This window comes from Sitodiplosis mosellana, unplaced genomic scaffold, assembly GCF_009176505.1.
Source record: "Sitodiplosis mosellana isolate CC-2019 unplaced genomic scaffold, AAFC_SMos_1.0 Smas_scaffold_5, whole genome shotgun sequence".
Taxonomy (NCBI): domain Eukaryota; kingdom Metazoa; phylum Arthropoda; class Insecta; order Diptera; family Cecidomyiidae; genus Sitodiplosis; species Sitodiplosis mosellana.
Window position 1 is genome coordinate 172,530 of NW_022595248.1, and position 27,928 is coordinate 200,457.

A 27,928-nucleotide genomic window follows, 5' to 3' on the forward strand; every position below is an offset into this window, starting at 1 on the left:
TGCACACTCTGTTCTCGGCTGCCTCTCGCTTGCTACGTAAAACGGTGGGCATAATCCAGGGCCACAGCAGCACCCGACAAAAAAAAACTACTTCACAACTAACGAACTAACGAGCTAAAAACTTTTTAAATTTATTTTATTATTTTTGGTTCAGATTGTTATGATTTTCATTTTTTTTCTTCTCTCACTCCCTCTCTCCCTCTCTCTCTCTGTGTGTGAGTCTTCTTATTTTTAAATTCATTTGGCGTTTGTGTCGTTTGAGAGAGTTTGACTCTTTCTCTTTCTCATTCACAGTTTCAATTTCTTCGAGCCATTTTGCATTCGCACATATTTCCATAAGTTATTTGGTGGCAGTATGCTATCGCGTCGTAGCAAAAGGTCGTACTTGATGGTTTTCGTTTTTATTTTTTTCCCTCCACCATTCCATTTCTTCTCTTTCTCTCTTGGACCATTTCAGAGTTGTTGGATAGTGTGTGTGTGTGTTTGAAAGAGCTGTTCGGTTCTGCGTTTTCTCAGTGTCGCACAGTACAGCAACAAAGTTTCAAGTTTTGTAGCCCGAGTTCACCGGCGACATATAAATTGATTTATATTTCCTTCGAGTTGGTTGTTTTTGCTGGTGCTTGGTGTTGCTGTTGCTCTCTTGCAACTGAATTCACCACACGCTCACAGCCTCCGGGGTCAATAGTATTATCGTGAAAATGATATTCAACAAATTCGATAGTTTAATCCAAAAGCCCCGAAACGAACATACACAGTATGTGCTGCAAAGCGGCCACAATGCCAAAAGCCATGAAAATCACTTTTGCATATGTCGAGCGTATTTATCATGCTATCAACCCGAACTTGTGAAGCCGCCCCAAATTCACACAAAAACTTACAACCATTTTTTTCCATGCTGCTGCTACGGCTGCTGCTGTTTGCAATGGCAACAGGAACAGAAAAATTAATAAATGAATAGAATTAATACGATTATATGCCTTCGGGCAGCACACAAGCCGCCAGCGAGAAATGTACACTTCATTTTTTTTCACTATGTTATGCGCTGCTGCCGACACAACAGCGATGCTAGACGCTGAGTCTAGTTTGTTGTTGTTGTTGTTGTTGTTGTTGTGTGTGTGTGTGTGTGTGTGTGTGTGTGTGTGTGTGTGTGAATGTATCTTGCCACACTTGCATGCATCACGTAATTACATGCATATGTTTTGTTAATTATTGCTGTTTAAAGGGAATTTACATAATTTCTTGTTTCTAAAATTGCCGTCGTTCGTTCGTTTTCATTCAATTTTTCGAGTGTTGTGCACTTTTTCCCGCTCTATATTGCTGTTGGTTCTTTCACTTTTGTCGTTGCTCACCATAAAGTAAAATTAAGAACATTTGAAGACGGAAATTATGATGAAAAAAGTCGTAAACCAAAGCGCTCTCATTCAAGTCGAAACAAAGACAAACAGAACATAAACATCCAAGACGAATGTAATTTATCCGTAATTAATATCCATTATCTAGTTAAGTTTCGTTAAAACGATACACATCTATCGACATTACCGTATGTTGAAGATGCTTTCCCGAACACACCAAAGATGTTATGCCATCGACGAAAAACTCAGTGAAATATTACATGCTCGTGTAATATGTGTTTGGTTCAACCCCGCACGCATCGTAGTCAAAACACCACTAATTAGTAAAACAAAATTTTCGTCTATCTAAAATCGTACGCGCGCGCATTCGTTGAGAGGTTGAATAGAAATCGGCATTGAATTGCGGAAGCAAATGAGTGGGCGATGCGAAAGAGCGAACGAGCGGTTGAAAACACGAAACGCAAACATCAACAAACGGATAACAAGATGAAACAAAGTTGCTATGCCCTTTAGGAAAAAATATGCTCGCATTTTATTTATTTGATTTTTCTTTTCACTTTGCACGCACCAAACCGAAAGTGAAGAGATGCTTTTTGGATGTGCCTTTTTCGATGATTAAATGTACAAGTTTTTATGTTCGCGTAGCGTACTTCTTCTGTTGAATCGGGCGCCGAGAGCAGATACAACTCTCTCTCTCTCTCTCTCTCGCGCGCGCTCATTTCGAAACAGGAAAACATGTCGAAGTGTGTAGCCCTTAAGAACTCGGGACGATTGCTCCAAGAAATAGAAGAAAATACAACGTCGGTAGCGTGTAAGCGTTTTGGCCAATTTTCGACCATTGAATAAATACGGAATGGGCAAATGTGGCAAAACAGCAGCCAATGTATACCATATACACACATAGACAGATGCTTGATTCGTATTCAAGCGAGACTATCTCTCTTTCAAATAATAACCGTCCATAATTCGGTTACACTTATGACTCGGATGTGTATAATAATACGGAAAGCTGTCGTGCCATACTCACTTCGTCAGTTTCAGCTTCGCTGAAATATATGACCATTCTTCGTTCAGCAAAGCCTACCGCAATGGCAAAAATTTCGATCCCTTAACTTAAAATCTTCAGCATAAAAACACACTCTTGCTCACTCTCTCTCTCTCTCTCTCTCTCTCTCTCTCTCTCTCTCTCTCTCTCTCTCTCTCTCTCTCTCACTCATTCATTACAAGTCGAAAACATTTCCTCGTATGACCTTTTTATTTATGCGAAGAGTGGTTTTCGCTTGGTGGTGTATCATTACCGACGACTGAACAAAAGGCAACAAGAGCAACAGCAGCAGCGGCAGTAGTGACTTTCCTAATAAACACATGCGTTTATTATTATTAATATAAATAAAGTAATATTATAAATGAACACAAACAGGCTATTCAGAATGGCAGTAGACGGGTATATGTTGTAGAAAGGAGATTCGACAACATGCAGCCGAGACATTGGTCTCTTTATCTTATTTAATGAGTAATGGGCAAAAATGTTTTTCGACCATTCGATTAAATGGGTTGCGCCGCCAACACACACTTCGTGTTTATTCTATCCACATGGAATTTTTTCCAATGTGAACAGAGATAGAGAGCACTTATGAAGTTTCGCATTGGCATAAACGAAGTCTCGTTCGTTTAGTTCGTTCGTACATTTGTCCGCTCGTACTCTCACTCAATTTTCATGAACGTGCCACTTAGCACACACGAAAAACGCCATTACACATATTTTCCACCTAACGAAATTATCAACACACCATATTTATGTGCTGGAAATATGGTTAGTGTCTCGTTATAATTCACATTACACGGGCCAAGCGAATCGAGCTGAATTCGGTGAGTGAGACAAGAGAGTTTGAGCAAGAGAGTGTGAATGGAAAAGAAGAAGAAGAAGGACTTCTATTGGAACAATCATAAAAACGGATGCACAAAAAGGCGAAGGCTGCTTCAGCCAACAGCATCCATAGATGTGTTCGGCGCAGAGAGAAAGAGATTTTGGCTTTTGTTTTGCCCTGAAAAACTGTTCAACCATTAACTGGTCGTCGTGGCTGATTTCGTGTGTGTATGTATGTGTGCGCTTCACGTTCTCACTTTCGAAGCGACTAGAATACGGCGGAAAAAGAACGTGAAACATGAATAAAATTGAAAATGAAATTAACTAATGATGAACCGTGACGTTGAAACTCCGACAGCATTGAAATAATAAGCAAAACGCACTCACACGCGCGCGCCTCTTTCTCCCGCTCACAGCACACACTGCGAATACGGAGCTCAGCTATTAATGGTAATGCCATGCATGAAATCCGCTGATATTGGTTCCGTTCATGTGGTTTGGATTTATGCGCTTGATCCGATTGAAAACATGGGTTGTAACATGCCATGCCACGACACACACACACACAGAGACACGCATTTCTGCCTTTTATGACTTCATTGTTTGAGATTTCATTTTTCGATTCTAATTAAAAAAAAAAAAACTGTTAACAATCAAAATATTTTTCTTACATTCCTTTCACAGGTAGACCCTTGAACCACTCTCTCTTTCGGTATAACGACAACAACGACGACGATGACTACGACGACGCAGCATAAATTGTTGAATTGAATTGAAATTCATTTGTTCGAGAGTTTATTCGTGATAATATGACCATAAGGGAGATTTCTAAGCATTGTTCTTTTATCTTGCCAAACAATAACCCGAACCCAGAAAAAAGGCACAGAGAACGAGATTCGGCGAACAAAAACAATTCGCTTTTAAAACTGGGCTGACTGGATGGCTGGCTGGGATGAAGAGAGAGAGAGAGAGTGACTTGTTGTATTCGTCCGTTTTACATATTATATGCAGTGCCGAGTCAGCATCCACCACAAAAACGACTGACACATGCACTGTTTATTTAGGATTTTTCACTGTTGTGTTTACACTTATTCCAGAGCGCATATTACATACGGAACGGTTGGTCGATTGTTCGTTGGTTGGTTCATCCGCCGAGACTCCCAGGAATTTGATTATACTGAGAGCCGGAAAAAGCCTCGGCGAGAAAATCAAACGAAAACGTGGCAAAAATAAAGAAAAACAAATCGAAAAACGAGAGAGAGAGAGAGAGAGAGAGAGAGAATGAGAGAAGAAAAGAATAACAACAGGAAAAAAGAGAAGTGTAACAACCGTTTTCTACACACCGAGTGTTATAGCGATTGGAATGCGTCTTGTGGTTTATGTTCCGTTTTGACGATGCAATGATTCGATTCGTTTGAAGTGTTTGCCATCGATCGTCGATTGCTCTCTCGTCATTAATTTGTTATTATTTTGAAGGTCGGCAAAGCGCCTTTGATCGATTTGTTCCCTCTCCTTCTTCTTCTTCTTTTTTTTTTCTTTTTATTTATTTTACGACGTTCGATTTTTTGTGTTCCCGTTTGGGAGTTTTCTCCCGACGCTTCGGTTCGGCTTATGGTTGAAAAACAAAAGGATATGCAATTCGTTTGCCTTAATGAGATGAAAACGAATGGGACGCCCAATAATAATAATCGTAAAAATCGACACATCGTGCGTTGAGCGTCGAGCGTCGAGTTGGTGGAAACGAATTTCAATGGGCAAACAGAATGGGAGGTCAATTAGTTTAGTTTATGACTGTTGTAATAATATTTTATTTTGCCGTTTTGTTATTGAAATTGAAAATGTTCGTTCCTTTCTTTCTGTGCGATGCATTTCGAAGAATCGAGTCAATTAAGAGCATATTGCGTCTGTTGTGTACGGTCTTTTGTACCGTTCGTTTGGCCATTGATTTTTATCGGGCATCAACGCGTATTGTGTTTCTAACTAAAAGGTGTTAATTTCTCTATAAATGAATTAATTCAAAGGGCAAAATATGTGAACCGTCATGCATGTGTTTTTTTATCGATTTTGTCTGTGTGTGCTACGCTTATATCTTTGTGGATGAGTGCGATCAACATCAAAAGAGAAATGATGACAATGGGCAAATTATGAAATGCATTTATCGTCACCGTCATAAATAATTCGAGATGGCAAATGGATAAGGCCAATGTAACAGACGGTGGAATGGGTGCATTGGTCTGCATAATAATGAATCATCACAATAACAAAACAAAAAATTGTTTGTAAAAAATATTCAAGTGCCCTCTTGGTTTTTGAAATGCACTTTCAGGACTCTTTTCAAAACCAACAAAAAGTGAACTAAACGCAGTGAATAGTTTCCATTATTCATGTTTAGTCGAGAGAGAGAAATGCGACGACGAAAAAAAGAAATGTTGAGCAAGATAAAAAAGAATATTAAGCGATTTTATTGTTTATAATGTGCGTAGTTCCCGAGGCATTTGTGTTTTATGATCGCACAGTTGAAGTGTCGAGATGACATAATGAGCGGGCACATTCGGCGCACAATTTTTCGGATTCTTTATGTACTTTTTTTTTTTCTAGAAACGAAACAAAGGCAAACATTGCATTTGGTCGCGGCCCGAACAGCGCAGGCATTGATGAAAACAATGGCCTAACATATCCATATGACATAGTGAAAATGATTGAGGCGTGAGGAATTGTGTTATGTGTGATTAACGAAAATTATGGCGAACAATGAAATTTCGGTTTTGATATGCTGAACATCAATTGGATTTGTGGCCTAGCGCTCATAAGCCACGCTGGCTGAACACCACAAAGACAAAAGGGAGTTAGCGAGCGAATGGACGAGTGTGAGTGAGTGAACGAGAGTGGATCGCATTAAAAGTGGCAACGAAACGAAGGACTAAAAAGGAATATGGAAACAAAAACCCATACGCACAAACGCGCTCGTAATAAAATTAATGTAATGCCATTGCCGTGTTATGCTCGACGATTTCCGTATTACACAACGCCGATTTCTATGCGGCACCATACACACACACACACACACATACTCATAAGCACTCGAGTTTTACTTTCAACTGTAAACACAAAAATACACGGATCGATGCAGAAAATGTACGCATTACAGCCATTTAAACACAATGTACTGCTTCGAGTTCAATATGCTCGCTTTCCATACACACATACGTACATAATATATTTTAATGAAATCGATTTTTACGCTTTAATTTTTATTTTTATGAGTTTCTCTGCACTATTTATTTTAGTGTATGTGCATTTCCATTGAAGTGCGTTCGTCTCCATTGCGTTTAAAAGCCACGGCTCGTCAGAGGCTTGAATTTAGGTCCTTTTACCGTTGTGCAATGGATTGGATTGCGAGACAAATTGTGTGCAATTTGAGTTACGCGCACGTACTCTTTTTTCCTCTCCTCGCTTTCTCGCTTCGGTGTGAAAACACGGTTCTGCTTCGGCAACAAAAATCCAAACAACAATTTGAAAAGGACATTTTTGACATGTTATTTCGAGTGAGTGAATGCGAGAGAGTGTGTGCTGTATGCAGCTGAAATGTTGTACAGACAGCCGACACAGAACATAAATTTTCAAATGCGCGCTCTACATATTTTTCCAGTAAGTGGCTTATCGTAGCCAGAACGCATTCGGGGGCAGCAGATACATTCGAAAATGCACGAGTGTCGCGTCATTGAATAATATTTTCTATATCTCTCTCTCTCCACCCTTGGCCCATCAGTGTGTGAGTGTGTATGGCAAGCGGTTTTAGCACTCGTATGCACGTTAGAGGTGTTAGGTCATAAATTAGTTACACAAACACACCATTGACTTCAAAAATGTACCGTGCGCCGATGTCGGGCACCATTCCAACGAATCATAATACACCAAAGAGTGCATTAATTCAACAACAGCACAGTAGAAGAGTGCGAGACGGCGACAGCCGAAACAAAAAAATGTTTTAATTTAATTGGATGGCGTCATTCGTCTTATGCGCACAATATACAGCACCATTGCTACTGCAATTTCATGTTATCTTGTGACCTTATGTTATTTGTGTATAATTATCGCCGGTATCCAATTAAATCCTCTTTGCTTACATTTTCGCTCGTCGAGCACTCGCTGTCGCTCTTGCTCTTCTAGTCGATAGTCTCCCTGATCGTCATGGTCGAAGCCGCCGTCGTTGTTGTTTTTTGTCTTTGGCTCGTTTGCCGGGCTCTTGTCACATTCCTTGGAAAATATGCACTCTTTAAGTACTTAAGGATTTTCGAATCAGTCAGCACATCTATCTATATTTGCCGGGGTGCAATTTTGTGTATGAAATGAATGCCATTGTGTTTGTGTGTGTGTGACAAAGCGCAATACGAGTGCGGCACGGGTGGTTGAGAGACAACGAGCGACCAAAGTGGATTTTAGAAAAGTTGAGTTGATTCGGCTAAGTGTTAGAAACCAAACAACTTTATCGTAAGTAATTAAAGAAAGTTGAAACTTTTATCCGCATGCACAAATACCCAACGACCGGAATGCACTCACTGTAGTCGGCTTGCTTGCTTGCTGCCGCTCTACGCTCCAAAATGAGAAAACTGAGTGAAAGACAATCCGATTGGGGAATGAACGTGGTCGTTGAATGACAATCGAGATAGAATTTCCATTCAATGCATTTTAATTTGTGAAATAACAATTAGAAGTGGTGTTCAGAGTGCGTCATCGGCTGATGTGTCAACAAAACGATAAGCGTGTGCTGGGATGCGTACTCGCTGACTCGCCTTCTCACTCTCATGAAATGCATATGAATAGAAAGACGAACAGAAACCGAAAAAAATACCTTGCAGTTACTAGAACAATATGGAGAAGTGGATTTATATTGGCGACGCGTTGTTTGCTATTTTAAAAGCGAAGCGAACCGAACCGAACAAAAAAATCGTTGAAAGTTTGGTCGTTTGCGATTTCTGCTAAATGTAAAAAGCAAAATGATGGTAAAGAAATGAAAAACCACTTGGATTTAATTACTGTAATGCCCTGAGAAAATTGTAACAATCCTTACGGGAGCAAGACAAGTAGCAGCTATATCAACAACCAGAGAAAAAAAAACCCGTTTGCCAAGAGACGGAACAAAATAACCAAAAAAAATAGTATCGTTTCGCATTGAAAGTTAAGAGCCAACAATATTATTGGATTTGCACTTGGGCTATGAACTGGATTAAGTTTTTTAAGTAGCAATTCGATAAAATGATTGTATTTATTTGCAAAGTGTAATTTCCGTCGTTGTCGTGAACCGTGCATATTCTCTCTCTCTCTCTCTCTCTCTCTCTCGAACCTGATTCAAGAATACGATGCCGGCGCATTGTTGCCATCGTCGTTGCCGCAGCATAATTTGCTTGCATTGTTGAGCAAATGGAATGCGCTTGTCGGATTAAACAATAAAAATCGCTTTGAATGAATTCTGATTTTATATTGGAATTTTTTCGTAAGTAGTTTTCTTGTATTTTTTTTGCCACTTGAAATGAAAATATTTTCGCGTTGCACACAGGTCGCAATTTAAAGTCGGCACAACATTAACGCAATTCCAACGAGCTGCATGCGATGAACTTAACATTCAAGAAAATAATTGTGCAGCACAAGTGATGTAATAAATGTGTATCGTTTAATTGCATTTTTGTGTTTATTATCGTCGATCTCATAATGCTTTTTTCGTTTTTTTCTTCTTCAAAATCCGAAAAATATATATCAAAAAGTAAACATGCCAATGAACGTGTACACAAACACAACAAGTTTCAAGTGTGCATCTGTATGATTCACAATGCCTCATCATGGTGCGGCCATTCCAAAAGTTAAGAACGAGCGCAAAAAGAAACGACCGTAAAATAGTGTAAACACATAAAACGAATTTCATTCGAAATGCAAACGAAATCCAAATCCGTTTGTAGAAAAAAGTAGGAAAAACAACAACAATGCACTCATCCAACATAGTGTCGAAATGATTTTCGGCTCTTTCTCCCAGGCCCAGATGCATGTCAGCGCATTTTTTTTCAATTTTCATTTCTGTTTCAATTTAATCGCGGGTGTGTATGTGTTTATTTCCGTTTGTCGTGTGTTTGAAAGGAACGAGAAAGAGAGAAAAAAAAATTGTATAACTCACACACATCGATTTCAATGAAAGCAATTAATCTATTTGCCGCTCGCGAGTTTTATTTGCTGTCGAATCGAAATTCGAATGTCCGCGCCATGTCTCATTCACTCGCTTTCGCTCTCGCCCGCTCTAAATCGATCACTACAATTTTAGAGTGAAAAACGAAACTAACAAAATAATAAAAGTGTATCGAATCGATAAAAATCGCTGGTTGATGTTGTTGTTTTGTTTAGTGTTGGCTCCGCAATGAAAATCCCCATCCTGAATAAATATTGAATTCGATGCCAACACAATGTGGAATAATGATTAATTTTTGTTTATCAGATCATGGATCATATCGCACCAACAGACGAACACGCCACTTTTCGTCGATTTTTCCATCGCATTGATTTATCCGAGGAAAAAAGGGGAAAAAAACATGAAAAATTGGAATGCAAACATCGAATCAACATATTTTCCGTCGTCGTCGCAGTCGCAGTCGCAGAAGTGCATTGCCCTGGTGCAACATAACAAATAACATAGCAAGAACTTATCAAGATAACAACACGCTGTTATCCACTCTCTGTTCCACAGTGTCGTTGTTGTTGCTTGAACCATTGTTATGTTTGCTATGATTTTATGACGACAAGACACTTTTTTTTCCATACACACACCGAAAAAAAACAAACTAAAATCCCTTTTCAATCGGGCTTTGCACAAAAGATGAATGGAAATTGATAAGAATTTGTGTGGATAATTTCGGTTTCGGAATCGACAGTCATAGCTTTACAAATAAGCAGCTTATCAACAACGTCAAATCGACAATTTTCACTTAATACTTCATTATTTTCTGTCTATTTTTTTTTTGTTCGGTACCCAGACGTGCGCAAGTGAACGAACGAACAAGCTTCATAATTCGATGGATTCACTGCATTCACGATATTGTATTTTACATATTTTCTACATTTATTACAATCATCACATTGACTTTATTCTCAGAACGACTCGATCTGAATACGATTTTCAACGGTAAAATACTGCAGCAGTAGCAGCAGCAGCAGCAGCAGCAGCCACAGCAGTGAGAAAAGAACGTTCTCAAGCTTCAACACGTTGGTTTTTTTTTCTTCTTCTGTTCGTCTTCGTTGCCGTCAACTTAATAAAAAAACGACTTTTTAGAATCGATTCACTTCCATTATTCCATCGAATGAATGATTTCGTTACTTGATACATTTTCAACGAATATTTTTTCCCATTGATACCGGTTCGGCATTGCCGCTTACTCGTTCCACGTTAATATTGAATTCGTGTGTGACATGTGTGATGTTTTCCGAATATTTTAAATATAAATTTTTCGATTTATGGCAAACCTATGCAAATGCGTACCCGTGAAAACCGAAACTCATTTCCGATGGCATGTACCTTTGCACATTGCATTTTGTGGGGCGTCGTGTGCGCTGTGCCCTCGCTCCGTGCATACATGCATTCACGGAAAATCGATTTGAGGTTTTATATTTATGTACCTTTAGCTATACACCATCGATGCATTGTTTATTTTGCGTTAACGCTTGATTGGAAATTAGAAATAGATAAATTTCATGTTTGGTTTTTTTGTTTTTATTTTGTCACTCATCGAAACAATGAACCGCTGCCGAAATGAATGTGTGTGTCGTCGCAATGAGAATTTATGTAAATTAATTGGTTTTTCGTTTCGACCATTTAAATTTGAATCAAAAGAACCAAAATCATTTATTTATTTATTTATTCGACCATATTTCATCGACTCTCCCTTCTCTCGCTCGCTCGCTCGCTCGCTCTCTGGTCATATTTTCAGATCATTTCTGGCTTTGCATATGTTAGCACGCACTGGTGAATTGAAAACATGATTATATTTGCACCGCTCTTTCCGTTTTATTCATGATTAATTCACCGGCTAACGGCAGAATAATGGCCAGGCTTTTTTTTATAGACAGTTTTCTAGTTTTTCTCATGCATTTTTTAATATTGCTATTGATTGGTGTTACGTCCATCCACACATGCGGCGCATGTCATGCGCTCAATTTTATTATAAGTCTTCGTTGCAACAACGAAAAAAAAAAAAAGAATCCTTCGACGCACATAAGAAATGCAAACAGAAAATTGTTTCAAAATGCACTGCATATTTCAATGAATTTCTGGCATTCGTTTTTCATTCTTGTTTGTCGTTTATATGTTTGATAGTGATCGAAATTGAATTCTTTGCTACTCAAATTGATACGTATTCCGCACATACGGTCTCCCTTTCGATCGTTCTATTTCTATTGGTCTTTCAATCGTTCCCATTCTCTCGTTCTCTCTTTCGCTCTTGCGCTCGCTCACTCTCACTCGTTCTCATTTCCACACATCAGTCGCTGCACTATTGTGCACATTTTTTTTTCCTCTGTTGTTCGCTTCGGTTTTGTTACGTTGGGCTGGTGTTTTTGGGTTTTTCGTTGACATGTGCGCGCGACACGATGAGACGCATGTAAATATTTGAACAAGTGTCTGTTGTTGCTGTTTTTAAACACAAAACATAATTTATGAGAAGCAAAATCGAGGATGGAGGATGATATCTGTCGATGCATGGGCACACGTTTCAAGCACACAACATCGAGCGGTAGCAGCATTTCTATTGCTGCGAGCTAGTTACATGCAATAACAAAACGTTCATAACAAATAGAAATATGAATTGGTTCGAATGGCAATACACTTTATTTTGGGTCTTGCTTTGAATTTGGCCAAAGACTTTCGAATATAAAAAAAGCGACGAGACAAAGCGAGTCGCCGACCGAGAGAGAGAGAGAAAGAGAGAGAGAGAGAGAGAGAGAGAGTAGGAGAGTGGGAGAGAGCAGAAAAGAGTGAAAGAGTGAGAGGGCGAGCGAGCAAATGCCATCGGGAAGCAGGAACTGAGCGACCACATAAACATTTTGAATGCCAATCAGAAACATTGTTGGGTGACATTTGAATGTGTCGGACGTGTGCAAAGAGTTGGAAATAGACACATTGAAAAACAGCCAGTAGTTTTGTTAAAATTTCTACATTATGCTATTCGCTGTGTAAACATGCACGATCTATATCGTGGCAGCAGCAGCAGCAGCAGCAGCAGAACAACAGACGAGAGGTGACTTGCTGACATTTCGATAATAATAGTTCGTCTACGTGTGTCGCCCAGCTCTCGTTTTTCTTTCTATCTTTCATTTCATTCCAATCCCACTGAATTATTTATGCGATGCTCTTCGAACTTTTGAACAACGACCGATGTCGCATCACTGAATCGCTTCTCATTTTTTTCGGTACTGTTGTTGCCATTGTTATTCGGTATGCATTTGCGATTCAATGGATTCCAACGAGATGCTCTCGTTCATCTTTGGAAAATCTATATTAAATCTACGTACATAATTAATTTTCCGACCATTTTTTTTCTCTCTCATTCGCTCGAATTTCGAATCGAACGGCAAAAGAACATTAACATGTCTTTCAGGGCAAAAATGTAACTGAATTTTTTAAAGGGGTCTTCATTGCATAACAGGAAGTCGAGTGGAAGCGGATGAATATAAAGCAAATGGACAATCGAACACGGTTGAACTTGCAGGCTGATGATGGCATGCCGAGAGACACGGCTAGACAACTTATTCACCATTTTCGATCGATAAAATCAAGTAGTAACGGCATTTCATGACAACCTTATGCCATCGTCATCGTCAACCGACGCTCCCATATCTATATATGCAACAGCAAAAGTGCCAAAAGAATGAATGTTCAACCGAAAAAGTCAATTAAAAACACTTCCACTGCGCGTCGCTATGAAAACTATTTCGAATATTTTTCATGTTTGTGTCGGTCTTGCAAATCGTTTCGTTCCGTGACGGGACCGGGCAATATATGGAGAATGACATCGAATCTTTTTCAAGTTTCGGTATTCTCGGTATGACATGTGACATGTTGATAATTAAATTTTGTGAAATAATTTCTCGTAACTAGTGGTGTGTTCGGGATTTTATGGATGGCCAACGTATGAGTGCCGGTCCGAAATGGATTTATTTTACGCATCAGCTGTAGCTCATCATAGACGAGATAGATAGCAGCAGCAGAGAAAGAAAACTATTTCTCTTTGGTTGGAATGTTTTTTTTCTTCTTCTTTCGTTTGTCGGTCGACGCTCGCTTCGAAAAAGTGATTTATTGTTAATTGTATGCCGAACAGAGACACATTAATTTATTAAGAGCGACAGCCGCAACACTGAATTGATTTTCTTGCCGAGTTGTTGGGTCACTTTGAAGCGTCTCTCACTTCTTTAATTTAATGCAAACATCGAATTCTTCGAATATTAACTCATGTTTATTTCATTTAAATTGCGTGTATTTAGCCTCACCCCAGAACATTTCGAATAATTTTCGATGATTTCGTAACGGCATTTCGGTTTGTCTAAATTGAAAACAACTTTTTTTAAACGATAATTAAGTTTTTTTCTCGTTGGTGTACCTCAGTGCTTTTGTGTTCGTACCTATGATGTTCACTAAAAATCTGCTCGTCATTTAAGTGTGAAGGGTATATCTGATTTTAATTAAGTTTCGCCTACGCGCCCAATCAAATGTTGATGGAAAGAAATGTTTTTCCCGGGTAATTCAATTAATTAGCAAGACATGCGAACGCATCAAGAGACCTGCACACAAAAACCAAAATGACAGAAAACTGAACCGGCGACGCTCCGGTCGAATGATAAATGGGCCGAAAATTCAAAGCAGACCAAAACATACACATATCAACCAAATAAAACGCTCGCGTCGCGAGTACCGGAAGTAAATGTCTAAACGGTTTGTTTGCTTACACGAAAGAAAAAAAAACCAACGAAATGGCGAAAATAGACCGAATGAATTAGTATTCTATGTGTATCGAATGGAAAAGCACGAAAGAATCAATGATAAACACTCACCTTTAATTTGCTGAATTGAAATGGATCGACTAAGCTTTGTGCTTTGTGATGTATATTATAAATACGCGCGGCTTTTCTTATCCATTCGACGATATCAAGAGTCACTTCACCGAAGAGAGAAAAAAAGGAACCGTGTTACCAGAACGGAACGAAAAATCAATAATAGCATGTGCCTTTAATTGTATTTTCCGTGTGTAACGTTTTTGGGCGATTTATTTTGATTCGTCTTTGTCTTTTATCTGTATCACTTGAGTTTCAATCTCTGTTTATTTCACAAAAACACGCTTCGCTAAAAATATTCGTCACTCTATGCGGTTGTTGCTGTTGTTGTTGTTGTTATTTTTTCTCACACTCACTTCGACTGTACGACACACTGCGAAATCGTTTGTCAGCTTTGTCTTTACTTTTCGGATCGGTGTTTTTTTTTCTCCTCCGATCTCGCTCTTCAGTTGATTCTCGATTAATGTGTACGAAATCCGAGAGATTCGTGTTGTTTGGCCTCCCAATCAAAGACAATCCGCTGAAAATAAACAAATGATTCGTTTTAGTATGAAAGTTGGCGTGATATTTGCAAAACGCTTTTCACCCGGTGAAAAAAAAAAGGAAACCGTGTACGGATCAGAGGGCCGTAAGAGCAACAGACTTAGAGAGCAAACAAGCAAAACGAACGACAGCAAATGGAGCGGGAGGAGAGGGAGTGCATGAGAAAATCATACGGTGACTAGAGGAATGTACATTTTGGTGTTGTGAATTGATGTCGCCGTACAATTTTTTTTTTTTTTTACCAAATAGATGGATGGTTCCTTTATTGACTGCCATCCGATTCACATGCACATACCATCCATTATCCATTTCTCATTCACTCACTCTCGCTCTGTATCTGTCTCTCTCATTCCCGTTTTTTTTTTCATTGTGCAAAAATCTCTCAGGCTTTTCTCTTAGCATAGCCGTTAAACAACCAAACATACAACCAATTTAAATAAGTATCACGATTTTCTCGAATTCAAGTCGGCACAAAACGCGTGCTCACAAGGCGCAACCGAGAATCAACAAGCAAACGGATGAAATGGAAAACACTTTGCTGTTGCTGTTATTTCGTCTGCTCTTTCGTCTTCTTTCTTTCTCTCTTTCCTTCTCTTGCGCCATTCTCGCGTTCACTGGGAGTGAATAAGTGCGAAATGCATGGCGAAAAAACACACATTATCGAAACGAATTTGATGCTAATCCAGCGACGTGTTCGGTTCTTCGTGCATTTCGTTATATCGAAGATCAAATTAAATCCTCACACCGAATTTCAATGTTTGCTAAAACCCATACACACTGATTCAATACCGTGCGCGCTTGCCTTTTACCCCATTTTACACACATACGAACACATTTTTCGTTCCAGTTTTTATAGGAAATTTTCGGATTTTTCATTCGATGCCAAATCGATTTCGATGCAAGTTTCGTTCGCCAAAACAATTTAATTGGCAACAAATGTTACACAATGTTCTCGTTTTTTTTCTTCTCTGCTTCGTCTTCGTTTTCGCCTAGGCCATAAATCACTTTAGCTTTATGTTTAACATGCTCCAAATCTAATTGTGTGCAATTGAATTAAAGTATTCTTCGTAACCCTTTTCACGCCTCTTTCGCCTCTCTTTCTCTTCTGTGAACATTCTTCTGGTTTTTTTCCTTGTTATATTTTTCGAATGGTGTTTCTTTTTCGGATTTTTCTTCGATAAGAACCGAAATGCAACCCATTGGCGAGCGCGAGAGAGAGAGAGAGAAAATACACACTTCGAAAATGTGCAAATCGGATAATTTGATCTGTCAGAAACACAAAATCGTCTGGCCGAGAGCGGAAAAACCTCAGCGTGTTCGAAATTAAATCACTTGACGTACGGACAGCACACGTATTCCGAAATCTCTTTTCCACTCTCTCTCTCTCCATCTCCCGATTCTCCATTTGGAAATTCTGTTTGTGTTTTTTGTTGTTTTGTTTTGGATTGAAACTGTTTCAATCAGTGTGTTCGCATTCATGCGTGCACAATTCGATGGCTTGCCAGTGTGTTATAAATGAATTTGACCACCTAGCCGCCCACCCAAATACACTCTTCACAATTGAAAACTCCAAATTGCATATCAGATTGTTGAAATTCGACTATCTTAGGCCGATACACACACACGGCGAGAAATCATAAGAGTTCAAAATGCAACAACAACAGAAATTCATAACGTAAAATTTTAAACGAGGCCGACCCGAGTCAGATTGTGACAGAAGAGTTACTAGTTAAAATGCTCATTAGAAATTGTGCACGTCCTACGCTGTTGCGTGTTGAATATCAACATGGTTTTGCATGCGTTAAGGTGGATTTAATGTACCTGAACGAAAAAGTTTTTACACATGAGTTGGTCTCAAAAGCAATTATCACCTCAACAGAGAGGCACACACGACCAATGCGGGCGTGAGAGAGAGAGAGAGAGAGAGTGGACAGAGCGTGTGTTGGGTCGGCTATAATCTAGTCAGTGGCAGCGATGGTCATCTCAACATCACACCGAAAACACACAGACATACACGCAAAAACAAATGCCAAGGATTTATTTGCGCTCTCGTTTGGTCATTCGCACATTTATTGCATATGGAGGTAACGACAGCAGCAGCAGCAGCAACAGTGCGATCGTATAATTCCATTGCAAACACATGAAAATGGTCCAGCACTGGAAAAACATTTACTCTCTTCTTATTCGGCTTGAGGTTTTTTTTCCATTCGAGCCGGATTTTCAAGTGGAACCGAAAGCGCACAATGTTCAATTGGTCATATATTAAATAAAAGCATGCGAAAAACACACGATTCGCACACACACGAAAAAGCATAAACTCATGATAAAAACTCGATAATGTGCCGAGTTGGTGCTTTTCGATGAATTAAGCGAGGGAACGCGCGCCCGTGCACACGTTTGTTTTTTTTTCTCTCTCCGTTTTTCATTTGACTGGTGGAATTTTGTGCAAAATTTTGCGATTAAACATTCTCGCCCGTGCTGCTATCGTTTGCTTCGGTAAATATTTCATTTCGTTGAGTCCTCGTTTTTTCCCTATGGTAATCTCGTGGTCATGTTGAACGTATTTTATGCGATCGTTACTTTTGAAATGACTGACACAAAGTGATGGGACTTTGGTGTACGCAATATTCCTAGATACAGGAAGCGCAACACCCGATAAAACGTATCTCTCAATGAATAGAAAGACTTTTAAGAGAGCGTTAATCGGATTTTCTCCTCACCGCTCGTCGACGTCGTCATGAAATGCGTGGTAAATTAAGTATGGACAGTTTTTTGTCCTGTACTCTCTCCTGACGCGCGATTGAAATCGATATTTTTTTCTTCTATCTACTACAATTTTTTTTTCTCGCCATCGTCGTTGTAATGAGATTAAAGTGCAACCAACTGGCATCTCTATTAATGGCCATGCTCTGGGTTTGTTTTGTAATTTGATGCGTAAATAAAGGCTTCACTTAAGCACACAGACAGTGACGACTTTGTACAGAACCGAAAAAAAGAACAAACACGAAGTGTGTTAGAAATCGATTTGAAAAAGCAAATTACATCATCGGGCTTTGATGCACCATAAAATCGATCAGATGTTATTCGAAATGGAAAAAAAATAGCATAAAAGGCATTAATTGACTGAATCGTTTCGCGACTTGTTCAAGCGTGTGTGCGCTGCGCATTCTCTCACTTTAGGAAATTGGTTAATTGAAAAATTTGTTGATTTATTGATTTGCTTAATTGTTGTGCTCACGGATGCAAACACAAAACAAACAACAACAAATGAATGAACGCACACACACAAACGGAAAAAAGGTAGAACTCTAAGCATTGGTTTCGATTTTTTCGGTCAAAGCAAAACCAGCAGCAGCAGCATATGCACAGGCAATGAACGAAATTTTTTACACTCAATTACACACGAATACACGGTATCATATACACATGTATGGTGAAGAAATGGAATAAAATTCGAACAGTCGAATGCAAAATCGCAGTAAATGACGATCGGGAGAGAAAGAGAGATGAGAGGAGAAAAAAATACGGTAAGCAAAAAAAGGAAACGCTTGTTGAGAGCGCGTTAACCAGCAGACGAAAGGTTTGATTTTTTTCCCAAATGTCTGTTCATTCGTTTCGTTTCGTTGTTCGATGCCAGTTAAAAATATCGTTTGGTTTTTGGGGTTTTTCGTGTATTTGTTCTTATTCCGCATATTTACACTGTGCCATCGCAATCTGGCCAATATAATCAACAGTCACGAACTAACAACTTCTCATTATTCATATCTGTTACTCTTTTTTTTCGTTTTCTCTCACTCGATTCGTTCTCCCGTTTCATCAGCTCGCCTTTGTTGTTTCGTTTGCACAATAATTCGCGAAGTCGATTCGTTAAGTTCTCAAGAAATATATGTTTTTTTTTTTGCTCTCCGTTTCGTTTGGAAGTTGAAGAGACGACACAACAAACCATCAAGAAGTCAAAATGCCCAGAATGGATGGCTATTTATTATTGCTTCATAACAATTTTCCCTTCTTGCCTATCGGGCAACTTCGTTTGGATTTGTTTATTCATTCACTTCGCCATGCATTTTTACACTTCGTGTGTCGAGTTTTTTTTCTTTCTTTTGTTTTTTTTTCGGATTCTGTTAACTCGGTAATTGTTTTCGCCGTTATTTATCTGTTGTCGGTTTTGCGTATCGATTGTGGATTTAGTGTGCCTTTGTGTGCTTGTTGGGCTGTTTTCGCTCTCTCTATCTCTCTATCTCTCTTGGCTCGTTTTGTGTGTTTGGCAAAGAGTGAGAAATTAACGCTGCCGGCGTTGTTTCAGTGATAAATGCACACCGTATTACATGTGAATGAATATTTGCCAAAAAGACAGTAGAAACCGACTCCGATAATCTGTCGGTTGAAAAAGATCGATTACAAAATACGCTTGTTATAGATGTTTGTTTACTTTTCCGCTTGATTGCATTCCGTTCGTTTCATTTGCTTTTTTCTCTCATTTAAATTGCGGTTATTTTCGCTGTTTTGTTTAATGTTAACTGCTTAACACCTCTTTTTCTGTTGGTTGGGTGTTGAAGCAGCTGATTTTTGCTGCCCAATTACTCAACTATTCGTTGATATTTACATCGATTTTTCGTTTTCCATTTACCCAATTTATCTTTTATTTGCATTCAAACGATCGCAATACTCGTTCGAAATTTTTCCGAATGTGACTTTAATGAAATTGTATATATTTGGCTAGCGATTAAAATCAAGATTTATTACAACTAAATTTATAATTTTTCTCTTTTTTCTTCGTTATCACGGAAAATAAAGAGTTACAAACTCACAATGGGAAATAATTGGTAATCCGGGAATTTTGTTCAACAATTTCGCGAAAAACAATCAGTGTGTTTTGTTTTTGCTCTTTACAGAAAACAATCGGTTTATTTTGCAGTTTACTTTTTGCTCACAATCCTTTTTCTTGCAAATAAATCACTAGTATTCACAATTTTTCGTTCTTGTTTTCTTCTTCTTCTTCTTCTTCACACACACAAACAAAAATCTCTGTGTTTTTCTCTCACTTTATTTTGCCTTTTGTTTTAGTCCTTATGAAAATTTCATTGTTTTTCCGCATTCACTTTTGTTTTAAGTTTTCTTGAATGAGCGAATTATGCCGTTGTGTTGTTATGTACTTTTTTTCAATTCCTTTCACCACTTTCCAATTATTCACTCAAAAACTCAAATGGAGAAAATAAAAACCTCCAAGAAGAAAATGAGAAACTTTTCTGTTCCACTGAAAAGAAAAATCCGTTTTTCCGTTTTATTTTTTTTGTTCATTTGCTGTACGCGGCGGCGATTCGATGATTTTTCCACCTAAACATGCGTTTTATTCACCGCATCGAAACGATGAAACGCATCAAAGTCGTCGTGTAGAACTTGACTGTAGTTCGACCACACGGCAAGCAAATCACATCAAATAAGAATTCATTCAAAATTCACTCTGTGTATAAATCGCGGCGCGCGACTCACTGGCAAAAACACACTGGTCTCGTCAACAGTTCCAAACAAACTGAATCATGCAGTTCATTCTCGATGGATGGATGGCTAAAGGCGTTCGAATGATACACACAGTGAGCGACCGACGACGATGACGACGACGTGCCTATCGAAACATATTGTTCGCTCGAATTCGGTCGCGCGTTCTGTTGCATATCATCGAGCCACACTCAGCTGAATGTGAGATGACGACGCGGCATCGGCTCCGTTTCTCCAACTGCATACTGGCTTACCTTTACGACTTAACGCATGTTTGATAAACTCAGCGTCGCACTCCGTGCCATCGGTTTATGGTACTTTGCCTGTGTTATTGAACTCAGCAGACGGCGGGGAAGTGTGACGTGGTGCAGTGCATTCAGTAAACCGAAGGGGAAATCATTTTCATTCAGGATCCATGCTCTGTGGCCTGTGTGCGAAAGAGACGAATCGAGTGGTTGGCAAACGTTACACACATTGATTCCGAAATGATGAATGGTTTTTTCATACTGTGCGCGCTGAACGAGGCGCTCCTTCGTCGCTTCGGTATATCGGTCGATAGCAGCAGCAGTTTGTACTCTCTATGTCTCTACCTGGATGAGACGAGTATGTGCTATCGCAACGGTGAGTTCTTCATTTTCGGCTTCGATTGAATATATTCATTATTCGTGTACAGTATTTGGTGTAATGCACGGGCGGATCAACGAAGGAAACCATAGCATATGTTTTTTTCTTTTATTCAGTGAATCGTTTCGGCTACGAATCGCTGAGATTAAATATTCTCTTGGATTTAGAAAACCACCATTCAATGCCGAACGCAAGTGATTCCACAAAATGGATTTATTTGTATTTTTATCTGTTTGGTAATGTTGTGCGCTGAGCACACAGCGTGCGATCGGATTTTCCCATTATTTTATATGAATTATGATTGCGTTGTGAAGGAGGGCGAGAGCCGGAGCACAGCGCTGGAGCATTTATGCTCCAATTCATTTTGTGTCGGCACGAATACATTTATCGTTTGCTTGTTTGTTGTAATTATTTCGGTTTTTATTGCCGTGTGCATTGAGTCCGTTTTTCAAACGACTAGCCGATTAAATTAAGAGGATTTCCGCGCCAGCAACAAAAACAAAACGAAATGTAGAATTTTTTCTCTTCTGAAGATTCCGAGAACATTTCTTTCTGCCACTTCAATAATTCCATTTGGACAGCACAAAATTACCAACTTGATCCGATTTCGAGCTAATTGTTTTCGTAGTGTTGCTTAATTTCTGACATTACGTTTAATCGAAGAGATTTGCGACGACAAATTGAAACGGAGCGCTTCGGAAAACTTTGACTGTGTCTCTCTGTCTTGGTTTTTCTTTTCAGGTGGAAATTCAATGCACTTTAACCGCATTGAGCAAATGGAAAACACTGTGACCACAACCGTAATTTGATTTGCTCAAAATTTTCGGGTTTTCTTGTCTCACCCTCTATATCCATCTACATCTCACGCTTCTTCTTTTGCTGCTTCGCTCTTTCTGCACACATTTCTCATTCGAAATTCATTCATTCGTTGGTTTATTTTTCTGGAATTCTTTGCAATCGTCTACGAAACGTACATATAAATATTTGAGCATGTCCTCGGGATTCAATTTACTTTTCAATTTGAGAGCTGAGAGAGAGAGAGAGAGAGAGAGAGAGAGAGAGAGAGAAGAAAGAAGCGATTAAAAATTTGTACAACATTCAAAGCCAAAAGGCACATTGAACATTTCTGGCCACGTTAATTTAATTAGATGTCTATTGTTGGAGTACGCCCGCCGTGCGCTGCAACAATTGGCCCTGACTTTTCTGAATGTCACTTGGGAGAGAGCAGCGCACTCCTGCTCTTCGTCGTCGTCGTCGTCTCTCTCTCTCTCTCTCTCTCTTCGAAAACACAAAACATTATGATAAACTTTTTGCTAATTTACATTCACCTGGAGAAACTTTGCACTTTTCAACACAAACACATAATTTTGTTTGGACGTTTGGAATGAAACACAACGAAGACGACGACGACGACAACGTCGTCGTTTGTGCGTGCTAACCCGGAGGGGGTTGCTTTTGCGAACTGGTAAATCTGTGATTACCAGAGTCTAGCACGCGCGCGTCGACATTTTAATGCTGACAGCGACAAAACAACGTCAACTTTTCTCTCTGACAAATCAAAACTGCTTGAGATTCGAACCGAGATTGAAACAGAGCCAAAAAAAAGGAATCGCATTTAAGAGGTAAACCGAGCAAACGACAAAAAGTCATATAGGTTGGTTTTGGAGAAAGAAGTCGACAATTGGAGCGCAGTGAAGGAGAAGAACTAACGCAATCAAGGAAATTCATTCATCATGAATGCGAGATACGCGCGCGCTCCCCGCATACATTCGCTCAAAGGCGCTTATGAAAAATGCATGCCGAAAATTGAAACGAATATGAATGTGAGCGTGAGAGTGCATCACACGGGTACCACTTCAGAATGTATCGAATCCGAATGAACGAAATTTTCGGCAACGTTCGATTTTTTTTCTTCCTCTTCGTTGCCGCAGCAGCAGCAGCAGCAGCAGCAGCTGAAAAAGTGATTTATGAAATGAAACGACAGCGAAAAGAAGAAAACTGAACGGAAATGTGAAGGAGAGAGAAAACGATCCAAAGCACAACTGGCAATCGTGAAACTGATTTACTATTTCATACATTTTCGAACGACGAAAATGCAAACCGTGAATTGCATACCGCTTGCTTGGTCGCGCTTTCCACACCACGGCCACGTCATATCGCATCGAAATAAAATTTAAATTAGTTTTGAAAAGTAAAATTGCATGAAAATGCTTTGAATACGGAAAATTATGAAATAAATTCACTTTTAATTGAATTTTCTACGATGAACCATTTTCTCCTCGTCTCTGTGCCCGTCGCGTGCACTCGGTTTCGCCTGCGCTTCTACGACATCAGCCAAACTCCACACTTTGATGTGTTCGAGTTGTCGGTTTGTTTTGCGTGTCTTCGTCGATGATGGTATGCTTTCGGTTGGGAAGCGGCTGAACATGAATACATTGTATTGAGAGACACATCCAATCGAAAGACGAAGATGATTTTCACAGAAAGGAAAGAAAAAAACTCGAGTGAATGAGAACGGAGAGAGTAAGTGAGACGCAGAGATAGAGAAACGCATTCAAATCCACTTACAGATTGGCACGCGGTAAGTGTAAGTGCATTGCAACGTCGGAAATTTATAGTGATAAAACCAATTGTAGATATACAAGTTATTATAAATGCATTATACAAATGAAATTATTGAAAAACATGCACACGATGCTCGATGCAGACATTGGGAACGAGCGAGAGACATCGATTCTACTAACACAGTAAATGGTTGAACAAAAGTTTTGCTCAAGATGCCTCTCTCCTTCTCACTCGCCTTTTCTTCATCTGTCTCTTTCTCACTTCGCGCGACTTGCAGGCAAGCGATCGAGTAAGAGAAGCACAGAGAGGTTGATAGAATATTGGAGCTACGTGACAATTATTCAAACTTCAATTATTATTGCTATCTAAAGTTTACCCTATTGATTCGTCGTCTCTCATTTCGATGCCCACATACACAAGAAGAAAACGAAAGCAGAAGAAAAACACGACGAACGGCAACAGACGTGCAATGTCGAAATCGAATCGAAAGGGAAAAACGTCTCAAACTCTTGATATATATATCAAACATAGATTTTCGGTACGAATAAACTGTTGATACTGCCTTGAATTAAACACTGCAATCTGTGCACCAGTTTGAGCATTTCAACTATTTTTCCACTCCGCTCGACGAACGAAAATGCAAATCAAGAGAATCTCACCACAATGCGGCGCTAAAATGAAGGCATCAATCGAGATTCGGTATTTGGCATTCGTTGTCATATTTGTTTGCCGACAACCGGCATGAAATTGTTATAAATATGATTATTTTGCAATCAGATCGGTTTGCTTTCGCACATTGTGTGTGTTTGTGGGGATTGGGTTTAATCGAATTTTAATTTACATTCAGGAAAAACAGCTTTGCAGCCAACCATTCGTTTGCAATGTTTCCCTGCTTTGAACCAGTTCTTTTTCATTTGAATTTGATAGTGACATTTATTATGAAATGTTGGCATATGACACGGTTTCGACAACAGGGAAGGGAAAAGAATGTTTCTTGTTTAGAAAATTCATTACAATTCAATTGAAAGGGGCGCATTCGGAAAAAAAGGCAAAGGTAGCCTCACCACAGGTACATATCGTCAGAAAATTCGAAAAAAAAGATGGAAAAATTTGAACGGTGACCAAAGAATCCACTCCGAAAGAATGGTCGTGGCACGGAAATTTGCTTGCTTTTGATATTAAAATCGACAGGTGCTGACTCAGTAGAAGGATTTGAATTTTTCATTGGAATATAGCACATACACACACACACACATTTGATGTGGTCAGATGAATTCTAAAACCTTGAAGAAACAGCATGGAAAATGTCATTTCTGCACCCTAACCCTGACGAATGAGTTAATAAAATCAAAGCAAAATATCATATATCACACCGCTGGCGACCGAAATACATGCAAACACACACACACACACATTTTTTTCGCACGAAATGTCACTTCAATAAAGAGAAGCAGAAAAAAAAGAACTGTCTGATGTCACGTAAAACTTGTGGACTACCACTGGCTTTGCTTAAATGACTGCCACTTATTTGTCATTTTTTTGTCGCTTTCTGTCTCTCCGTCTCTGTCACACTCAGCACATAGTCTGTGTTGGCCGAAGCAAAAAAAAAAATACATCTCATTTCATTTCACTCAAATGTAAATTGAAAAGTTTATGTTTTTCAGCAGTCGAGAGTCGTCTTTCGGCAGTTCTGGCTCACACTCACACTCACATAACATTCATTATTGTTATCAAAACGTGTTCGCATTAAAAATGCTATGCATACGAAAGCAGAGTTCAGGTGCTGTTGCTGCAAAAGTTTTATGGTTTTTCGTTGTGCTTGCGAAAAAAGATGAGAACCAAAACAAGGACGATACAAAGAGAGCAAGAGACAGAGAGAAGGCGGTGATGAAATTGGGTTAACGAAAATTAAAACGAAAAATAATATTTACTTTGTGTCCAGTGTACGAACGAAGGACCGTGTAGAGTCTCTCTCTCTCGTTCACTCACTCAGCTAAATTGAGTTTCTTGTTTATGTGAATGTGAAGTTGGTTTTATTTTCCTTATGCTTACATCCATTCGGTTTGTTATTCTTTTTAAACAAGTTCGGTTTTTTCCTCTCACTCTCTCTCTCTCTCTCCCCCTCAGTCTCTTTATCTCTGCTTTGCGTCCGTTGAATTACCTTTTCGATTAATGTCGGTGTGCGCTCATTTTTGGTTGTCTCACGTTTTCAATCTAAATTCTATCCATCTGTCACTTTCTCGCCCGGTTTTCCGCCGATGTCTCGCTACTTGATTCAACCGAACGGTATACTCGCACTTGGTTTTTGGTGCCCGAACAAAAATCCACCCATTGAAAACAGAAAACAGAAAACTTTTTAAATATTTACAACTGGTGTACATCGTAAGCTTGAAATAGCCACTCGTTTTCTTTGCTTCGAAACTATAAAATGAAGCGAAAGCACGCTTAGAGAGACAGAAAGAGAGGGAGAGAGTGAGCTTTCACACGGACCGAAAAACATTAACAGCAAAATGCCACTGCCACAGCAGCGGTAGTACAAGAACGAGCGACCGAGAGAATAAATCCAACTGCACACTTTATGGTTAGTACAAAGTGTAATTTTGTAATATTTCGTTTTTATCATGAGCAAACTTAATTTAGTCCTGGTTCATTGTTATCGCGTGCACATTTCATCAGACCGCATTTCTGGCTAATCATTTCTTCGCAGCCATTTCCATCGCTTTTCACTAGTTAGCAGTGTGTTATGTATGTGATGCATTTTGAAATGCCCTTATTTATTAGGGAAATTAGGAATGTCATTGATTTTACCATGTCCGTTTCTGTAATTGGTTTGACAATTCATTGAGCATTATCATTTGTTTGAATAATTGATCAATGTTTTGTTGGTCCATTTTTAGATGTGAAATTAATGAAACAAGAACTTTTTAAAATTCCAAAAAAAAAACTTCAAAATTTTGTTTCACTTATTCAGTCTGAAAACAGAAAAAACGAATTTCTCTGTGTTTTTAAGGTTTCTCTCCAAAAAAAAAAAAACACTCAAGAAACCGCAAAAATTTTCCAAAAATTATCTCTTTCTTCCTTTTTTGGCTAAAAAAATGTTTTTTCCGTGTTGAACTGAAACAATCCTCCTAACCGCGGTGAAAAAGAACGCATTTAAACTTTTTGTTTGTTTCGTTCTTCTCTCTCTCTCGGTCTGTTGAGCTTTTGACTTTCTATTTAATTTTCGTCACGACAAAAACTCGATTATCAACCGAGAGAGAAAACTTCTTAATTTGTATTAATTGCGAGACGATTCCGTGAGACGCGCGTGCAAATACGAAGTTAAATGCGGTACAAATGATTCCGAAACATCGCATGGCTCTTGATATACTCCACAGTTCTCGAACTGCAGTCGAATGAACAAATGAATTTTATTGATCACCCCATGCATCGATTACACCGACATTTGGAATGTATGGAATTTATTTTTTTTTTAAATTCCTTCATTTTATTACGATTGAATCATGCACAAAAATCACAATTATCCAGTGCGGATCAACCCCACCTCTGTCGGAAACCAAACAAAAATAATCAAATTGTTCCGGACGAAAAAGTTATTTTCGCATTTTTAAATGCGATTAATTCAATGTCACCATTGCATAAAAATCCGATGGGTGTGTGGACTGTTGCCAATGGCGACCGTTTATGTCAGGTGATTCTTTTTTTCTCATTTGCCACTTTTTCGGATTGTGCATAATTCGATTGAGTAGATTTTAATGTTATTAAACTTTTGGTTTAAAGGCCAATGCACCTTTTCATCTGTGAATGTTCCACTCGTTCATCGTTGAATGTAAATATTTACAGAAATATTTATACTCATATCGAACAATTGCTTGAAAAAGCCTTCCAGCGAAGCGCATTCTTTCAACTCGATGAAAAAAAAAACTGTTTGTGAAGCGAAAAATATTGAAAATAAAAACTGCTCCATTAAATCAAAAGAACTGACCAACAGCAACAAAACTGACGTAAAAATGCGTTCCATCATTGTTGCAGTCAGTTGAATCAAGAGAAAGAAAAAAGACACCGACATCGTCGTGGCCAAACTGTATTCAAATTCAGTTTTCTGCAGGAATGTTCATTAAATTGCATTTTCCACTTGGTTCACACAGCGTATACACTCACATATACAAAAAAGGACACAAACCATAAAGCCAAAATAAATACACACACAGAAGAAAGCGAAAAGAATCGACGGGGTGAGTGAGGCAGAGTGAAAAAAAGGGAATGCATTCGACGAAAAATGTTAACATCATTATCTGTTCCGAACAAACTCAAAACTTCTCTTGGATCTCTCTCTCTCTCTCTCTCTCTCTCGCTTGATGTTCTGCTTACAACACATAATTCATTCTTTGCACTCGCT

At 39.0% G+C, this 27,928-nt stretch overlaps 1 long non-coding RNA gene across 2 annotated transcripts in view; it reads right to left on the bottom strand.

The window, feature by feature from the left end:
• LOC129566857 (uncharacterized) overlaps positions 1 to 20,490 on the bottom strand; it is a 69,041-nt gene extending 48,551 nt beyond the window's left edge. Inside the window, exons 1-2 of one of the 2 annotated variants that reach the window (XR_008687793.1) lie at positions 19,653 to 20,490; positions 14,302 to 14,821 (exon numbers count right to left, since the gene is read on the bottom strand). This is a non-coding gene — a long non-coding RNA (uncharacterized LOC129566857). The remainder of the gene's footprint in view (positions 1 to 14,301; positions 14,822 to 19,652) is intronic. The other variant, XR_008687794.1, reaches the window with a different exon arrangement.
• Between the last annotated feature and the right edge of the window lie 7,438 nt (positions 20,491 to 27,928).